We start from the raw sequence: 14,953 nt of genomic DNA, 5'->3' as shown, positions 1-14,953 counted from the left end.
ATTGGATGTCCCGGCTTCAGTATCCAACGAGCTCGCGCGATCAAGACCAAACTTCCCCTCGAAGTAACATCGGTCTTCAAATCCGCTAGAATATCTGACAAACCCGAGAAGCTTCGAATACCCATCATTCTCCCCCTTTTTATAATCAAAAAATGATTATAAAACCCATTAAGGGTGAGAAGCGCCCGAGGAATAGACTCCACAATACTCCCCCTTGATGTGTACTAAAAATGAATCATCAAAAATCTTGCACGGAAAAACAATCACGAAAAAGCCACCAAAAATTTCCAATTTATGAAAATTTTTGACTTTTTGGGTGAAAGTTGCAAGATTTTTCATAAACCCGGGTAAAAAATGTAACTTTCTGAATTCTGCAGGGACCCGTTGCGCCAAAAACAGCCTAATATGCGAAATTCTATCCCATATACGAAACTGGGCATAAAGCATAAATTCGCACAAACTGCAGGGACCAAAAATGCACAATCTTCAATTTCCAGCAAAAATTAGTCCTTTTTCGAATTTGGGTATGAACCGCCAAATGTTCGAAACCTCAGGGACTATTTTTGAAAGTTAAGCACTGTTCTTCGATTCACACGAAATGTTTTGCCTAAACTGTGAAGCTTTAAGCCATTTGTCAAAGTTACTAATCATTCGAAAGTTTAGGGGTTGTTTTCGAAACTTCCTCCATTTGACTTTAAAACATACGAAACTTGCAACGCTTCGTACGAAAGCATGTCTTCTTCGTACGAAAATCTGGAAAGGTGTTAAACTAACGAAATTTCAGGGGCCATTTACGAAACTTTGGATTTCTTCTTTCCAATTCGTACGAAATCTTCACAATTCGTACGAATCCAGTTGTTCATATGAACGAAACTTTTCCAGCCATTGTTCACTTCGTACGAAATCATCCAGGCTTCACTTCGTACGAAACTTCATTCAAACACACGAAATTTGTCACACCAAATCGAAGCATAACGAAGCCTCTTAATGAACAGTAACCTCTTAATCATCCAACCTCTGAATCATAATTTCGTTCTTACAGTTTTTCGTTTGAAAGAACAACACACTTCGTTCATTCATCGATTCTTGACTTCACATCACTAATTTTTCGAACATTGGCTCCAAAGTCGACATCAAGCTATTAATCTTGTAGATTCGTCCCCAAACCATCGATCAACGAAATCAAAATAATCGATTCCAGTCACTTCACTTTTCAAACACGAACCCAAATATTCGTTCTTACGGTTCTTCCAAAATCATCAAAAACTTTCGTCTTTCAAACACTAACCCATCGACTATTATCAATTCCAAACAATCCGACTCCAAAATCGATTTCCTTAAACCCATCTATCGACCATCGATCCCAAATCAACAATCATCCAGGAACCCTTCGTACATCCACGATCAAAATCATCTTCCCAAACAATACCCATTAACGAAATCACAATTTTCGTTCAAAAATACAACTTCATCTTCCCAGTTCGTTCTTCAAACACCATCATAAAATCAAGACATCGACTTGCCCAAAAATTCGTTATTATCCCCAAAATTTAACTTGTAAACTGATTTCGAACCCATCTAACACAGTCGATTTCAACACCATTCGTTCTCATTAGATCTAACAATCGATCTTTGACTCCAAATCAACAATCGACATACATCATCTGTTCGTTCATTGACCCCAATCGGCATCAATCGAACTCGCACAAATCAACCTCGCGAAATCAAAAACCAAATCAACCTTTTCCATACACGAGTTCGATTTTCAAACAACCCATTTAACAGTCGTAAGTCACTGATCGGAAAAGCAAAATCAATTTTGACTTTCTGTTTGATATGTGTTGACTTCCAAATCAGTTGAGAATGAGTGAAATCAAAAGACGAAATCGACCTTCACCCTACACAAATCAATCGACTCCTAATAATCACAGTGACCAGTCGAATTTATCTTTAAACACCTTAAATCAGCAATCGATTTCAAATCAAAACCAGAATACAACATTCAACTTTGATTTCGATTTCAGTAATCTAACAGTCAAAATCGAAATTGATCCCAAAGAACATCTGATGTGAATGGCAACTTTCGATCATCATCAGTTCGTATGAACAAGAACATTTGATAGTACAAGCACTGTAAGCGTGTGATGAGGAACAAACGAAATGCTTCATATCCGATTAATGAATTCTTTGTGCTTCAACAGTGAATTCGAATAAAAAAAAACGGACTGATTAAACATTTTGGGCTCAAAAAAAATGAACAGTAAATGACTTGATTTGAGCTCAATGATAAACCGGATGAACAGTAACAAACTTATAGAAAATGATTTTCAAACCGGATTAGATCAATCAATAAATGAACAATAAAACTCAAAATTTTTTAGAATAATTTTGATTTTGGTTTAAATTTGATCTAAACAAAAATAATTGGATCAACAATGGTGTTGAAACGGATTAGATCCAATGAGGAAAATTGATCAAAAATTGAAAAACGTAAAGTACGAATCAAAATCATGGACGTTTTGGAATCCATTTGAAAATTTGAGATACCTTTTTGACGAATCGAGTTCCGTTTTCAACGAACGAATCAAATTTAGAAGATCTTGGTTCTTTTGTTGGAATGAGAAAATCTCCAATTTGAACATTGTACCACCCATTATGCGAGATGTACAACTCGTTCTTCGTGTTCTTCAATGATCCAAGAAAATCTTCAAAAGAACCACCAATACTTTTGGGTTTTGACTTCAAATTCATTGCTACCTTTGGAGATTGTTGCTTTGGAACCCAAATTTGCTTCACGGATTTCGGATTCACAACAACATTCGACGATTTTTGTGAATAAACCCGCTTGTTCTTCCGTTTAATCTTCTTCTTCTTTTTCTTTCTCATCTTTTTGCATCTTGAAGACTTGGTTTCATGAACAAACCCACTTTCCACAACTTCTTGAGTTTGAATCAAATCTTTTGGAGTTTGATACTTGTGAATATCTTGGATCACCGGCTTCCGATAAGGAATCATTCCTTCAAACAAATCACAAGAACACAAAATATCATCGGTTTTAACTCCAATCGAGCAAAAAACTTTTTCATCATGAAAATCAACTTGAACTCCTTTTTCTTGAACATCAAGAACATCAAGAACATGATGATCATCAAGAACATCTTCAACAAACATAAGAGCATGAAGATCACTTGGGTTATCAATAAGAGAAATGAAATACTTATCAAACAATTCTTTTTCCTTTCCTTCATTTTTATCTCTCTCATTCGTCAAGTTATGGCAAACTTTAGTCAAGCATTCAATCTTTGAAAGTGGTTGAAAAATCAATCCTCCATGATCATCCTTCAAACCTCCATAAGAAATCAAAGTATCCCATGAAATCATCAAGCCTTTCAATATTAATCCAATGAATTGTTCTAAACCGATTTTGTATTTGACATCTTTAACGATCACAATCCAAGAATCATACTCCAAGTAAACCGCCATTTTTGATCACTAGAACTTGAAGATTTCTAGAGATAGAAAGTGATTTTGAATGGGTTTTCTAGAGAGAGAAAGTAAAATTCACTTGAATTCTAGTGAAGAAAATCGAATTTTGAATAGAATCAAAGATGAATTCGATTTCTAGAATCCAAAAACTCTCTAAATCACGAAGATCAAAACACAATGAAGAATCACCAAATCAAGATTGCCACCATGGATCAATTCTTGATCAAATCAAGAACACCCGCTCTGATACCAATTGTAGTGGTGTTGATTATGATGGCATGTGCGGAATTAGAAAGATCTAGTGAATCATCATGTAAAATCAAGAACACAAGGAGTAAATAAATCTATGTAAGATCATATTAGATCTAGAAAGAATATACAAATGAGTTTGTACAAAGTTTCTCTCTCTAGTCTAACACTCCAAATGGTTCCCTCCATAATGGGAGTCACTCACTTCCTATTTATAGGAAAGACTCAACCCATTTACACATACAAGAGGGTAAGCCTAAAACACTACATCCAAGAGTGACTTTGCACCCTAACATCAGTGACTCAGAGTCAGGCGAAGAAGAGGGTGAAATCGAAGAGGGATTATTCAGAAAAAGGTTTGTAACTTTCTTAGAATACTTATAGATTTTTCAAAATCCCTCTTAAAAAAAAACGTTCAAAACTTGTTCCTAGATTGTGGGCAATTCCTAGATTGTTCATGGTGAAAACAGTATGAGATGAACAGATGAACGTTTTTAGAACTTAGATTTTACATATTTCCAAAATTTGAGAAAGTATATATAACCAAATACTTGATGAAATATCGACCTATATCTAAGTATACAAATAAAATACTTGGTAAATAGATAGTGAAATCAAATAAAAGAATTGACATACTATTTACCTAAAAACACGCAAATATAACGAATCTGGGTCTTTGGGTTTACAATTTTTACATCGACACGTGTTTATACCATTTTAGGAAGATATTTTGGTTTGTTTATTTATGTGTTAGACAATTTTAGCATCCTAGTTTTAGTGGGTACATTACTATTTACACACAAACAGGCATATAGTAAGAAAATTGTCATAGAACAAACATAATTCGAATTCATAACACATTAATGAATTAAATTCAATAGCAATAAAGTTTTGAAAATATAAATTCTCATCAAAACTAACAAGCATAACAAACAAATTGTCTTAAATATTGATCAAGGCAGAAAATGACAGAGTTGCACTTTTTCTAAAATAACTTTGTTTTTTCATGAGATAGTAATCTACTTTTTAAGGGAGTACCTTTGAGTATTTAAAAAAAAAGGTTTATGACCTATTATTACTTATTTCTTATATCAAATGTGCACTTCTTATTATAAACTATTGTGAAATTATTTTCTTCGGTATTTAAAGTTGTTTTTGGTTAATCTATCTCTACCCTATACTATGTCACTTTCCTTTTTTAATAAAAAGATAACGAAACCAAAATCATGGAAGCATATTACACCAATTACAACAGAGCAATTTAAACAATTGCGTGATACTGCCCCATATAATGGTGGCCAAAAGGTAACTTGTGCAATAAATACTAATGGACATTCAATGATTTTTTTTGAATGAAAAAGAATGTTAAAATCAAACAAAAGTAATTGGGTCATGCTTTCAATTTTTTTTTATGAAATTAAAGCTGCTGATTTATTTTATTAGGATAATAGAATAGTGTGTAATTTAAATTCCTGTTTTTCAAGAACGATTTTTGGATGAAGGAATAAGCGGGAGAAATAGAGTCAGGAGACCAACTCAAGAGTTAATGAGATTACGATTTAAAGATGTTTAAAATCAATTGTTGTTGATTTTATAGGATTTTTGTGAAACGTATTATATTTGATTATGTAATTGTAATTGATCGGTTATTTGTCAAATCCAGTTAGGTTTTAACCTAACTTTTTTTTGGTAATTTTAAAAGACCTAATTTTTATTACTTAATATTTTCTAATGCTTTATATCTTTATATAAACACATATGATTGTTTGTAAAAATTATGTTCTTAAATTGTAAAGCGTGTTTGTAAATATCTAATTATGAAGTCAGTTTTATGTGATTTTGTTAAATTTCTGAAATTATATAATTGTTTGAAGTTTTAAACTTTGAATTTAGGTCTCGTGATGTTAGATTGGAATAGAATTTTTTTTTGTGGATGACTAGATTTTTCAAACACCTAATTTGAAAACGTGAATAAATTGCCAATAATTAATTATCCATAGGTGGTGTTTACCTATATAAGGGGAGATATTTGTGGTTTCTTTAAATATACATATATTATTCGATATGATAATGGGAAAAAACTTACGGTTGTTTGTGTTGATGCTGCTCCTTACTCTCTTTGCTACAGGCATTTTACTTTATTCCTGTTTTACCATTTTTGTTACACATATATGTTGATATATGAAGATTTTTTAAGTTGTGTTTTTAATTATTATTATGGAAAGTAGATGATTAATGATGATTTTAGAATTGCAGGTAACAGACTAAATGAGATATTAGTTAGATAGAAAGTATAGTCCTTGTTTGTTCCAACTCCGTATTTTTGTTCTTGAGATGAAAATGATGAGTTAATGTGTGTGATTTTGAGAGAATAAATATTAAATAAATACAAATGGTGATTGATTGTTTTGTTTGTTACAGATGAGACTTTTATGAATCCAACAAAAGCAGTGGTTTGTGTAATTGGTATCCCGAAGTCAAATTGTCAGACTCTAGAGGACCGTAAAAAATTCTGCGCAAAACAAGTGTTTGATCCCAAATGTAACTGAAAAGCTTGTCGCTGTAAGAACGCGTCTGCTTGAACAATAATACTATCTATGTACACAATCACATAACCTGATTTCTATGCCGTATTTAATATCAATAAAAAGTTTATGTCAAACTTGGTGTTCGATCTACTCTTTTATATATATATATATATATATATATATATATATATATATATATATATATACACACACACACACCACTACAAGAATGGTCCTGTAGTATTCAAAAAACATTGAATGAGTTCTCAGTCAAATGATTCCACCACATTGAGTTCTGGTGCTCCGAAGCCACCAACACCGCCCAACGTTTCTCACGGTGCCTTGGCATGCCCATCGTTCAGAACTCCGATCTAGCTACCTCCTCCCCTCCGACCAACTCCACTTTCTCTTCATTGCTCCTTATTCCCCCTACATTTACTCCGCCACCACCATTTTTATCCCGACCTTTTCCCGTACTGACTGCCACAACTTCACAGCCTCCTACGGACTCACTGTTAGCTCGGTCTCCATTAAAGTTGAAGACGCTAAAATTGCTTTCTCCGTCAGCGTCTCTCATTGGGCTTTCCCCTCTTCTGCTACTAATCACCCTTGGAAATAATTGTTACATAGTTGATTTATTCATTCTCAAAAGACAATTACATAAGAATATATAGCGAATACCTAAAGCCTAATGGCTAAAACCTAAAGGGTTGGGCTTAAACCCTATTCACTACCATCCCCCCATGGTCTGATCGGGTGGAGACGATTAAACTGGAAAAATAAACTAACGAAGAAAACATAAAAACTAGATGATGATAGCGACATCGGTGATGGTAGAGCTCTAATAATGGCGAATAACATCGACAGATCATTGAAGAAGAAGAGAGAAGAAGCCGCATCCATAAATTCCATTGTAGAAAAAGAGAAGAATTGCGGCGGTGGTGATGATCATGCAACCAGCAGTAGAGGAGTCTGGGGAAAGCCAACAAGAAAGAAAGAGGTCTCAAGCTGTGGCAGACAGAGCCAATTCCGGCGAGATCGGCAACTGGAATGTTGATAGAGAAAGAAACAACTACATATCAGAGGCTGCCCGACAGAGAAGGTGTCATCGGAGGGAGGAAACAACAACATCAGAAGGGGATGAAATGGAAAAGAGATCCAAAGAAGTGGCTAGTCGAGGTGGAGGCAGAAGGCTCAGAAGCCATGGTCATATGAGGAGGAGGTAGAAGTGGACGAGGTCGTGGAAGAAACCGATGAAAGAGCTCTAGTTTGGTGTCAGTGATTGTTTTATTATTTAGGCTGAAAAGAAAAGAAAATGAAAAATATGGAACATAAAGAAGGCACTTCCGACGACTATTAGAGAAGGTCACCGGAGGTGGAAGGCGGTGGTTGTGGGTTGTGGTTTGAAGCAGGGTATTAACCTAGAGCTCTAATACCATGTCACATAATTGATTTTTTGATTTTGAAAAGACAATTACATAAGAATATATAGATATTGCCTAAATCGTAATTGATAAACCCGAAAGGTCTTGGTCCTAAACCCTAATAAATAACAATAACGACATCGTACTCATTGAATTTGAAGAATGGAGTCGGAGATGTATTGACAAATGAACAAATTAAGGAGTGTGAGGAGTTGGAAATATTAGTCGATAGAGATGATTAGTGGACTCTACTTCAGATCTTCACGAAGCATGTGGGTGAAATGAATTCCCTTCTTGAAGAATGCTCTTAGACTCATCAATTTTCTTGAATTCATTATCAGCTGATCCAGTAATATAGAACCCTAACTTTCATATTGATCAATTCCCAAAATTTGTGATTGTTGTTTGTAAATATATGAGCAGGACAACCATTTCAAACAGAAGACAGGGTGTGAATGACTTGACAACGGATTTAATGAACCCGATGACGCAGGAGGCGCCACCATCGTCTTCAGAGTCAATTGAGGTCGACAGTGGGGGTAGGTTGCTGATGTGTGTTTAAAAATGGGTGTGTGTGTATGTATGCATGTGTTTTGACTTGTAGTTGTATGTGTATTTTTTTTAGTTGTAGGTGTGTGTTTTTTTAAGAGTTGAGGTTTATGTATGTATCTGTAAAGTGTTTGTTTAAGCTTCAATGCGTTTCAATAGGGAAGAAGACAAAGTATGTGTATGTGTGTGTGTGTGTGTGAGAAAGAGAGAGAGAGAGAGAGAAAGAGAGAGAGAGAGAGAGAGAGAGAATACAGAGAGAGTACAGTGGGGGTGGGTGGTGGCTCCTATTCCTTTTTTTATTTTTTTTTTCTTAAATCAAAATAGCATTAAAATAATTACAGAAAAAGGGAAAAAAATGTAAGGGCATAATTGTCTTTTCAAGCTTTTTTCGGCCAAAAACAGGGAGAAACCCTGATTTTGGACCTTCTATGCAAGTGGGAAAGTTTTTGAACCCCATCTGAAGTTTTTTTAATACCATAGGGACCAATCTTAGAGTTTTTTCATATGTATATATTACATTCAAGATTCATAACATGTTCTTTTGTGAAATTCTCAGACTTTTTTTAAGAAACAAATAAGAAATCAATAATTTGAAGCACAATAACTTTGACATTAAAAACTGGATATTGAGGTTTCTATTCACTTTTTGGAAGCATAATAATTCTGTAATAGATCCACTAAATATGTTCAAGCTTTTGATTTAGATTAATAAAACTTGGTTTTATGGTCAATATCATAAGAAAAATACATATGTAGTATTGGTATTTTCAGAAAAAAAATAAAAATAAAAGAACCAAGCAGATGCTTTTGAAAAGTCATAAGATTGTTTTTGTGTTTCATTCATCTCTGTATTAGGCCGTTTTTTCTATTCAATTATCCCATTAACTGTTGTTCAGACATCCTTGGTGTGTTTGGTTTGCGGAATTCGAAGGAATTGGAATCTCAAATTCCATTCTGTGGTATCAACGAAATTGAATTAAGAGAGATTCCTTCAAATCCATGTTTAAGATATTTCATCATTCCTACGGGCGTCTGGTAAGAACCGAATTTCATTCTTAATTTTTCGTTGAAAGACCAAATTTCCCTTGTAAACGTATTAAAAAACAAATACATTTCAATATGTTTAATGGATTTATAAACCAAACAGGAAGTAGTAAGTTATGATGAAATTGTATGGGTATGGATAATGTTTTGGAATTCTTTAAAATTTCATTATTGAGTGTTACTCAATATGGAAACTAATGTTTTATGAATACTAATTTTTCATTCATCTTATTTTTTTATTTAAGAAAACACAACTTTATATGTTAATGGTTTGGTAGGTATATTTGGAAAGCCTTTTATACGGATGCAACGCCTTATAAAATAACATAGACAAACAATATAAAAATTGTACTTATGAATCTTCGGATACACAAAACCTAAATAAAACCAAATTAAACAATAAAAGGAAACCATAGTATAAATATATTTTGACGACCCTAGTTTATATATATTGGAGATATTAAACTATAAGGGCTTAATTGTAATTTTATGATAGTTAGTTAAGTGAGTTAGTTAGCTATTAGTTGTTTGTTTCTTTTCTTTTTTTGTACAAGATGTAATAGTTTGTTTGATCAATTCATTCCTCTCCAATGAATTGTAATATGGTATCAGAGCAGAATGACACTCAATCCGCTTTTCAATTTCTCTGTTCTTTGGTTTGAACCAATCTTTTGTTCATCAAATTACGAAATCCTCTTCATTGATTTATTTCTTCAATTCACAAATTGTTCTTTTGATTTTTTTTCAACCGATTCACAAATTGTTTCTTGTGAATTCTTCTTTCGTTATCCAATTCACTTTTGTTTCTTTTGAATTTTTGTTCTATCTTCTGATTTGATCAAATTTGTAATCATGTCCTCCTATTCAACTCAAATACCTCCAATAGAGCAATGGCCCAATAATATTCCAAATCCGAAGAGAACTTATAAATTTAAGGGGATGAATGGTTCCTTCTCTTAAACCATAGGTCAGATACTTCTTATGGATCCTCTTCCATCTATAGATCGTGTTTTCTATTTGGTTGTTCAAGAAGAGAAACAAAAATCAATCTCAACAAACTATTGCATTCCTTGCTAAAACTAATCAAAATCCGGATCAGAATCGAAACTATAACAGTAATAGCAACAATACCATAGCTACAAACAAACTCATTGAAAATTTGATGTATACACTATTGACAAATGTTATAAGTTGTGTTGGTAGCCAGCTCTAGCTGTAGTGGTGAGCTCAAGTGGTCTATCTAGTAAGCTTGAGACAGCTCTAGTGAGCTTGAGTCAGCCCAGCCTAGTAACATAAGTTTCTATCCATATTGTTTTGACCCAAAGTTAAAAGGCCCATGTACTCTTGTTATGTAATATTGTGTCACACCCCAAACCAGAACGGCGGAAACGTTCGGGGGCAGAGGACGTCATGTACAGTATCATAACAATAAATAATAGTAATCAAAGCAACAACCATCATATTGAAAATATATAATTTACATTGTGTTCACAACATTTTGTGTATGACACTAAAAGTATATAACAAAAAATAAGACGTAATGCTACTATACTCAGTCTTCTCAAAACCTGTGTGTGTACCTGTCTACTGGTTCCCTGAGAATACAAGTGGTTTTGAAAGTGTATCAACATTTAAGTTGGTGAGTTCATAAGCATTTTTTGTTTTAGAAAGTATAGTCTTTGTTCTTTGAAAATGTCAGTGTGTTCCTCCAGAAAATCCAATATTTTCTTTAGTAAAATAAAAAGTAGTCTTAGGCCTTAAGACCAAAATGTATAAGTTTCTTATGCTTAAAATATGAAATATGACGATTTAAATTCATATAAGTAATGTGACCAATACCAATTCCTACTATGATTACTTAGTGCATACAAGTTATATATAATCAGAGATCGAACGGACAGTCGAATGTGTGGTTCCGCCCTAAGCCCACAACCAAACAAGGAACATGAAGTAAGGCTGAATTCACACATTCCACTGCCTATCAGATCTTCATTGTATATAACCCAAACGTATTCACTTGGTAATCACAGACTTAACCATAATGGTCCTAAGCGAAATGTAAGTAATCGTCTTTGTTTCCATAAAATCCTATATTATCTAATAATTGAAATGTAAGTCGTTTACTTGTAAAATAAGGGTGTTCGTTCCAGAAAATCCTATATTTTCCCTAGAAATGAATTGTAGTCTTAAATGTTACAAGACCGAAAAATACAAGTACTTTGCCATACTTAAATTAGTAATATGTAGTTTTATTCGTATATAAAACCGTTTGAAGAGATGTGTTTTCACGTAAAAATACACTTATTGTCGTTTTCCCATGTGAGTTTTCATAACCGTGCTATTAATGAAATGTCTGCATCGATTTTCTTCGGGCGTCGAAAAGTTATGACATTTGTCACCCATAACTTGCCGGTCTGGCTGTAGCTAGTAAGCAGGGTCCGGGATCATCAGTCTCGTATAGATCTATACACAAGTATCACACTCTCTGATAGGAGACTCTGGTTATAAAACAGGACTTCCGTGTATACCTTAGTAGGTATGGCGAAGACAATGTCTCACAAATTTATTCAACGAGATACATGTTTTTGTAATGAAAATGTTTGTATGTGTAACTGTTACCCCTTTCGTTATGTTTATAAAATATAAAAATAATCGTCTTTTTATATAATCGTTTCTTTTCCCCGAAAAGGTAAAATAAAGTGAATGTTTCCAAACTATACCTACTATAGTTTAAAATGTATGTTTTGTTGAAATGAAAACCGTTGCGTTTTAACATATTGTGCATGTAAATGTTTGCACTTTAGTAGTAACGTTATTTCGCATATTTGATGTTTTCGTGTAATAGTTATATAAATTGTAAGAAAACAATAACAATAGTTTGTACTTTAACACAGGTTTCCTCGTGTTTTACATGTATTCCCCCCCTAAAACATGGAAAAAGACATGAAAATGTAGGGGTATGAACTCACCTTGAGTGTGATTGCGGTTAGAATCTAACTAGAAACGGTCAGCGATTCGTGAACGTCGGGCTCGGGAAGTAGAACGGCCTTCGAAAACGAGAGAGAATGAAAGGAAAAGGTGTAATGATTGAATGAGCTTTGATCGCTATTTATAGGCTGATTTTGGCTCTCTCACGTCGTGAGCCTCACATGCACACGTCGTGAGCTTCCATGAGTTATCTCGTAGCCTTCCCAGGTGTTTTCTAGTTTCGATTAGTGTCCTTTTGACTCCTCACGTCGTGAGAAATCATGCTTACGTCTTGAGCCTTAAACGTAGACGTGTCATGCTCTCAGACAACCGTATCTTCGGAAGGTCATAACTTTTGCATACAAACTCCGTTTTTGACGTTCTTTATATCCACGCGTATGTATTTCCGAGTACTACAACTTTATCATAGACTCAAATAGCTAATTATAAGTCTTATTTAAATTTCTCTTGTTATAAAGATTTATAGTGTTAGAGTTTATCATAACTTCTTCATGCGAAGTTAGATTTAAACGTTCTATATATTTTTGGAATCGTATGGACGTATACTTTGAGTTGTATCATAAAGTATGTGTGATAGTTCATACTTGTCTTAGAATTTTTCATGAATTACATACTAAGTTTATCACATTACTAGTTTAACAAAATCACATTACTTGATTGACATAATCACATGTGATTGTTATTGACCTATTTTGACTAGTGTAACATATTCAGTGAAGAGAGGTAGGGTTAGAGAGTAAGAAGAACATCACATATTGTAGAGGGAAAAGTGAGGTCAATTACTTAACCTAATACAAAAATCTCTCTCTTCTGATTTGGATGTAGGCAAATTTGTTGAACCACTTAAATCTCTTTTTCTTTTATTATTTATGTTCATTTCATCGTTGTTGTCATTGTTTGATTTTGGGTCCAAAGGGCAAAAATGGGAATCTTATTAAAAAATGTTAGTTGCTATCCATTTCTTTGTTTTCTGCATTGTTTTTGTTGGAACATTAATTGGTATCAGAGCTTAATATCAAATCCAGGTGGTAGAGCTCAAATTTGAGGTAGTTAGGTGGTATTTTGTTTTCTGCACACAAGGTGTATGATAAAAGTCATGAGAGAGACAGATTCTGAAACAAGCGGGTAAATGACATCTGCGAGTGGAACGGTTAAAGTTGGGAAGTATGAACTAAAGAAGCTTAATGAGAAGAATGATTTTTCTTATTGGAGGATGCAAATGAAAAATTGACTAATCTCACTGAAGTTACATAAGGCTTTAGCGGGTAAGATAATGACACACAAAGATATATACGATTAGGATTGGGAGGAGTTAGATCTTGAAGCACGGGCATCGATCATTTTATGCCTTGAAAGAGATGTCACTTTCTTGGTAAGTAATGTGGAATCGGCAACTGCGGTGTGGAAAAAGCTGGAGGCAAATTTCATGAAGAAGACTCTTACAAACGGGATCTATTTGAAGTACAAGTTGTTTACTTGCAAAATAGATGAAAGTTCTTCAATCTGGGAACACGTCGGAAAATTTGATAGGTGTAGATCAGATTAAAAGACATTGATGTGACAGTAGAAAAGGAGGGAGTAGACTACAATGAGATATTTTCTCGGTGTTACAAGATACAAGGCAAGACTAGTAGCAAAGGGGTTTGCATAAAAGGAGGGAGTAGACTACAATGAGATATTTTCTCTGGTAGTGCAACACACTTCCGTCTGGGTGTTGTTGAGTATTGTTGCTCATGGTGATTTGCAGCTGGAACAACTCGATGTATAAACAACTTTCTTACATTGAGAATTGGATGAGGAAATCTATATGAGTCAACCTGAGGGATTTAAGGGTATTGATAAAGAAATTCAAGTATGTCACTTGAGGAAATCACTATATTGATTGAAGCAATCTCCCCGACAGTGGTACAAGCGATTAGACTCTTTCATGCTAAAGCATGAGTTCTCCATAAGTCTGTATGATTGTTTTGTTTACATGTGCAAGCTTCATGGAGGTAGGTATATTTATCTATTTTTGTATGTCGATGGCATGCTTATTGCTTTGAAGAGCAAGGTGCAAATAGATTGGCTGAAATCTCAACTTAGTAAAGAGTTCGAGATGAAAGACATGGCAATTTCCAAGAAAATGTTGGGTATGGAGATTAGAAGAGAGAGACTGTTGGGTTTTGAGCACTATAACACTCCTATGGTGCACATGGAACCCTAAATGCTTTGGATCTATGTTTTCTCTAATTATACATGCAATTTGTTTTTCCGAAGCATTCACCCTAACTAGTATACCAGTGAAGCTATATAACATAAAACATTAGTTTGGATGCTTACCTCTTGAGTAGGGTAGAGTTCTTGACCTTTGAAAGCTTTAGCACCTCAAGTGTGATGCCTCTAATGGTTCACAAACACCAATATGCAAGAGGAGGCTTTAAGAGAATAAGTATCTTGATTCCAACAAGTGTCTAGCCGATTTTGGCATAGGGGGTTCCTATTTATAATGTGGCAAATGTTAGGGTTACACTTTGTAAACCCTAATGCTCCATGACTTTTCACATTCTTATGCTCCATGGGTTAACCTTCATGGACTATCCATGGGTTATCTTATTGGGTTAGCCCAACTACAAAGTCATGGATCATTAGCTCACATTACAAGAATCATTGAGTTACATGATCAATCCCCATATTTTTAATTAG

The 14,953-nt window shown here is 34.2% G+C and overlaps 1 long non-coding RNA gene across 1 annotated transcript; it reads left to right on the top strand.

Moving 5' to 3' along the window:
• The first annotated feature begins 5,754 nt into the window (after window positions 1-5,754).
• LOC145162806 (uncharacterized) lies at window positions 5,755-6,397 on the top strand. The gene is made up of 2 exons (XR_013739347.1): window positions 5,755-5,863; window positions 6,157-6,397. It is a non-coding gene; the product is annotated as an uncharacterized LOC145162806 (long non-coding RNA).
• Window positions 6,398-14,953: the final 8,556 nt, after the last annotated feature.

Source organism: Lactuca virosa, chromosome 3 (assembly GCF_052849685.1).
Source record: "Lactuca virosa cultivar CGN04683 chromosome 3, Lactuca_virosa_CGN04683_v6, whole genome shotgun sequence".
Taxonomy (NCBI): domain Eukaryota; kingdom Viridiplantae; phylum Streptophyta; class Magnoliopsida; order Asterales; family Asteraceae; genus Lactuca; species Lactuca virosa.
This window is presented reverse-complemented; position numbering and strand designations above follow the sequence as displayed.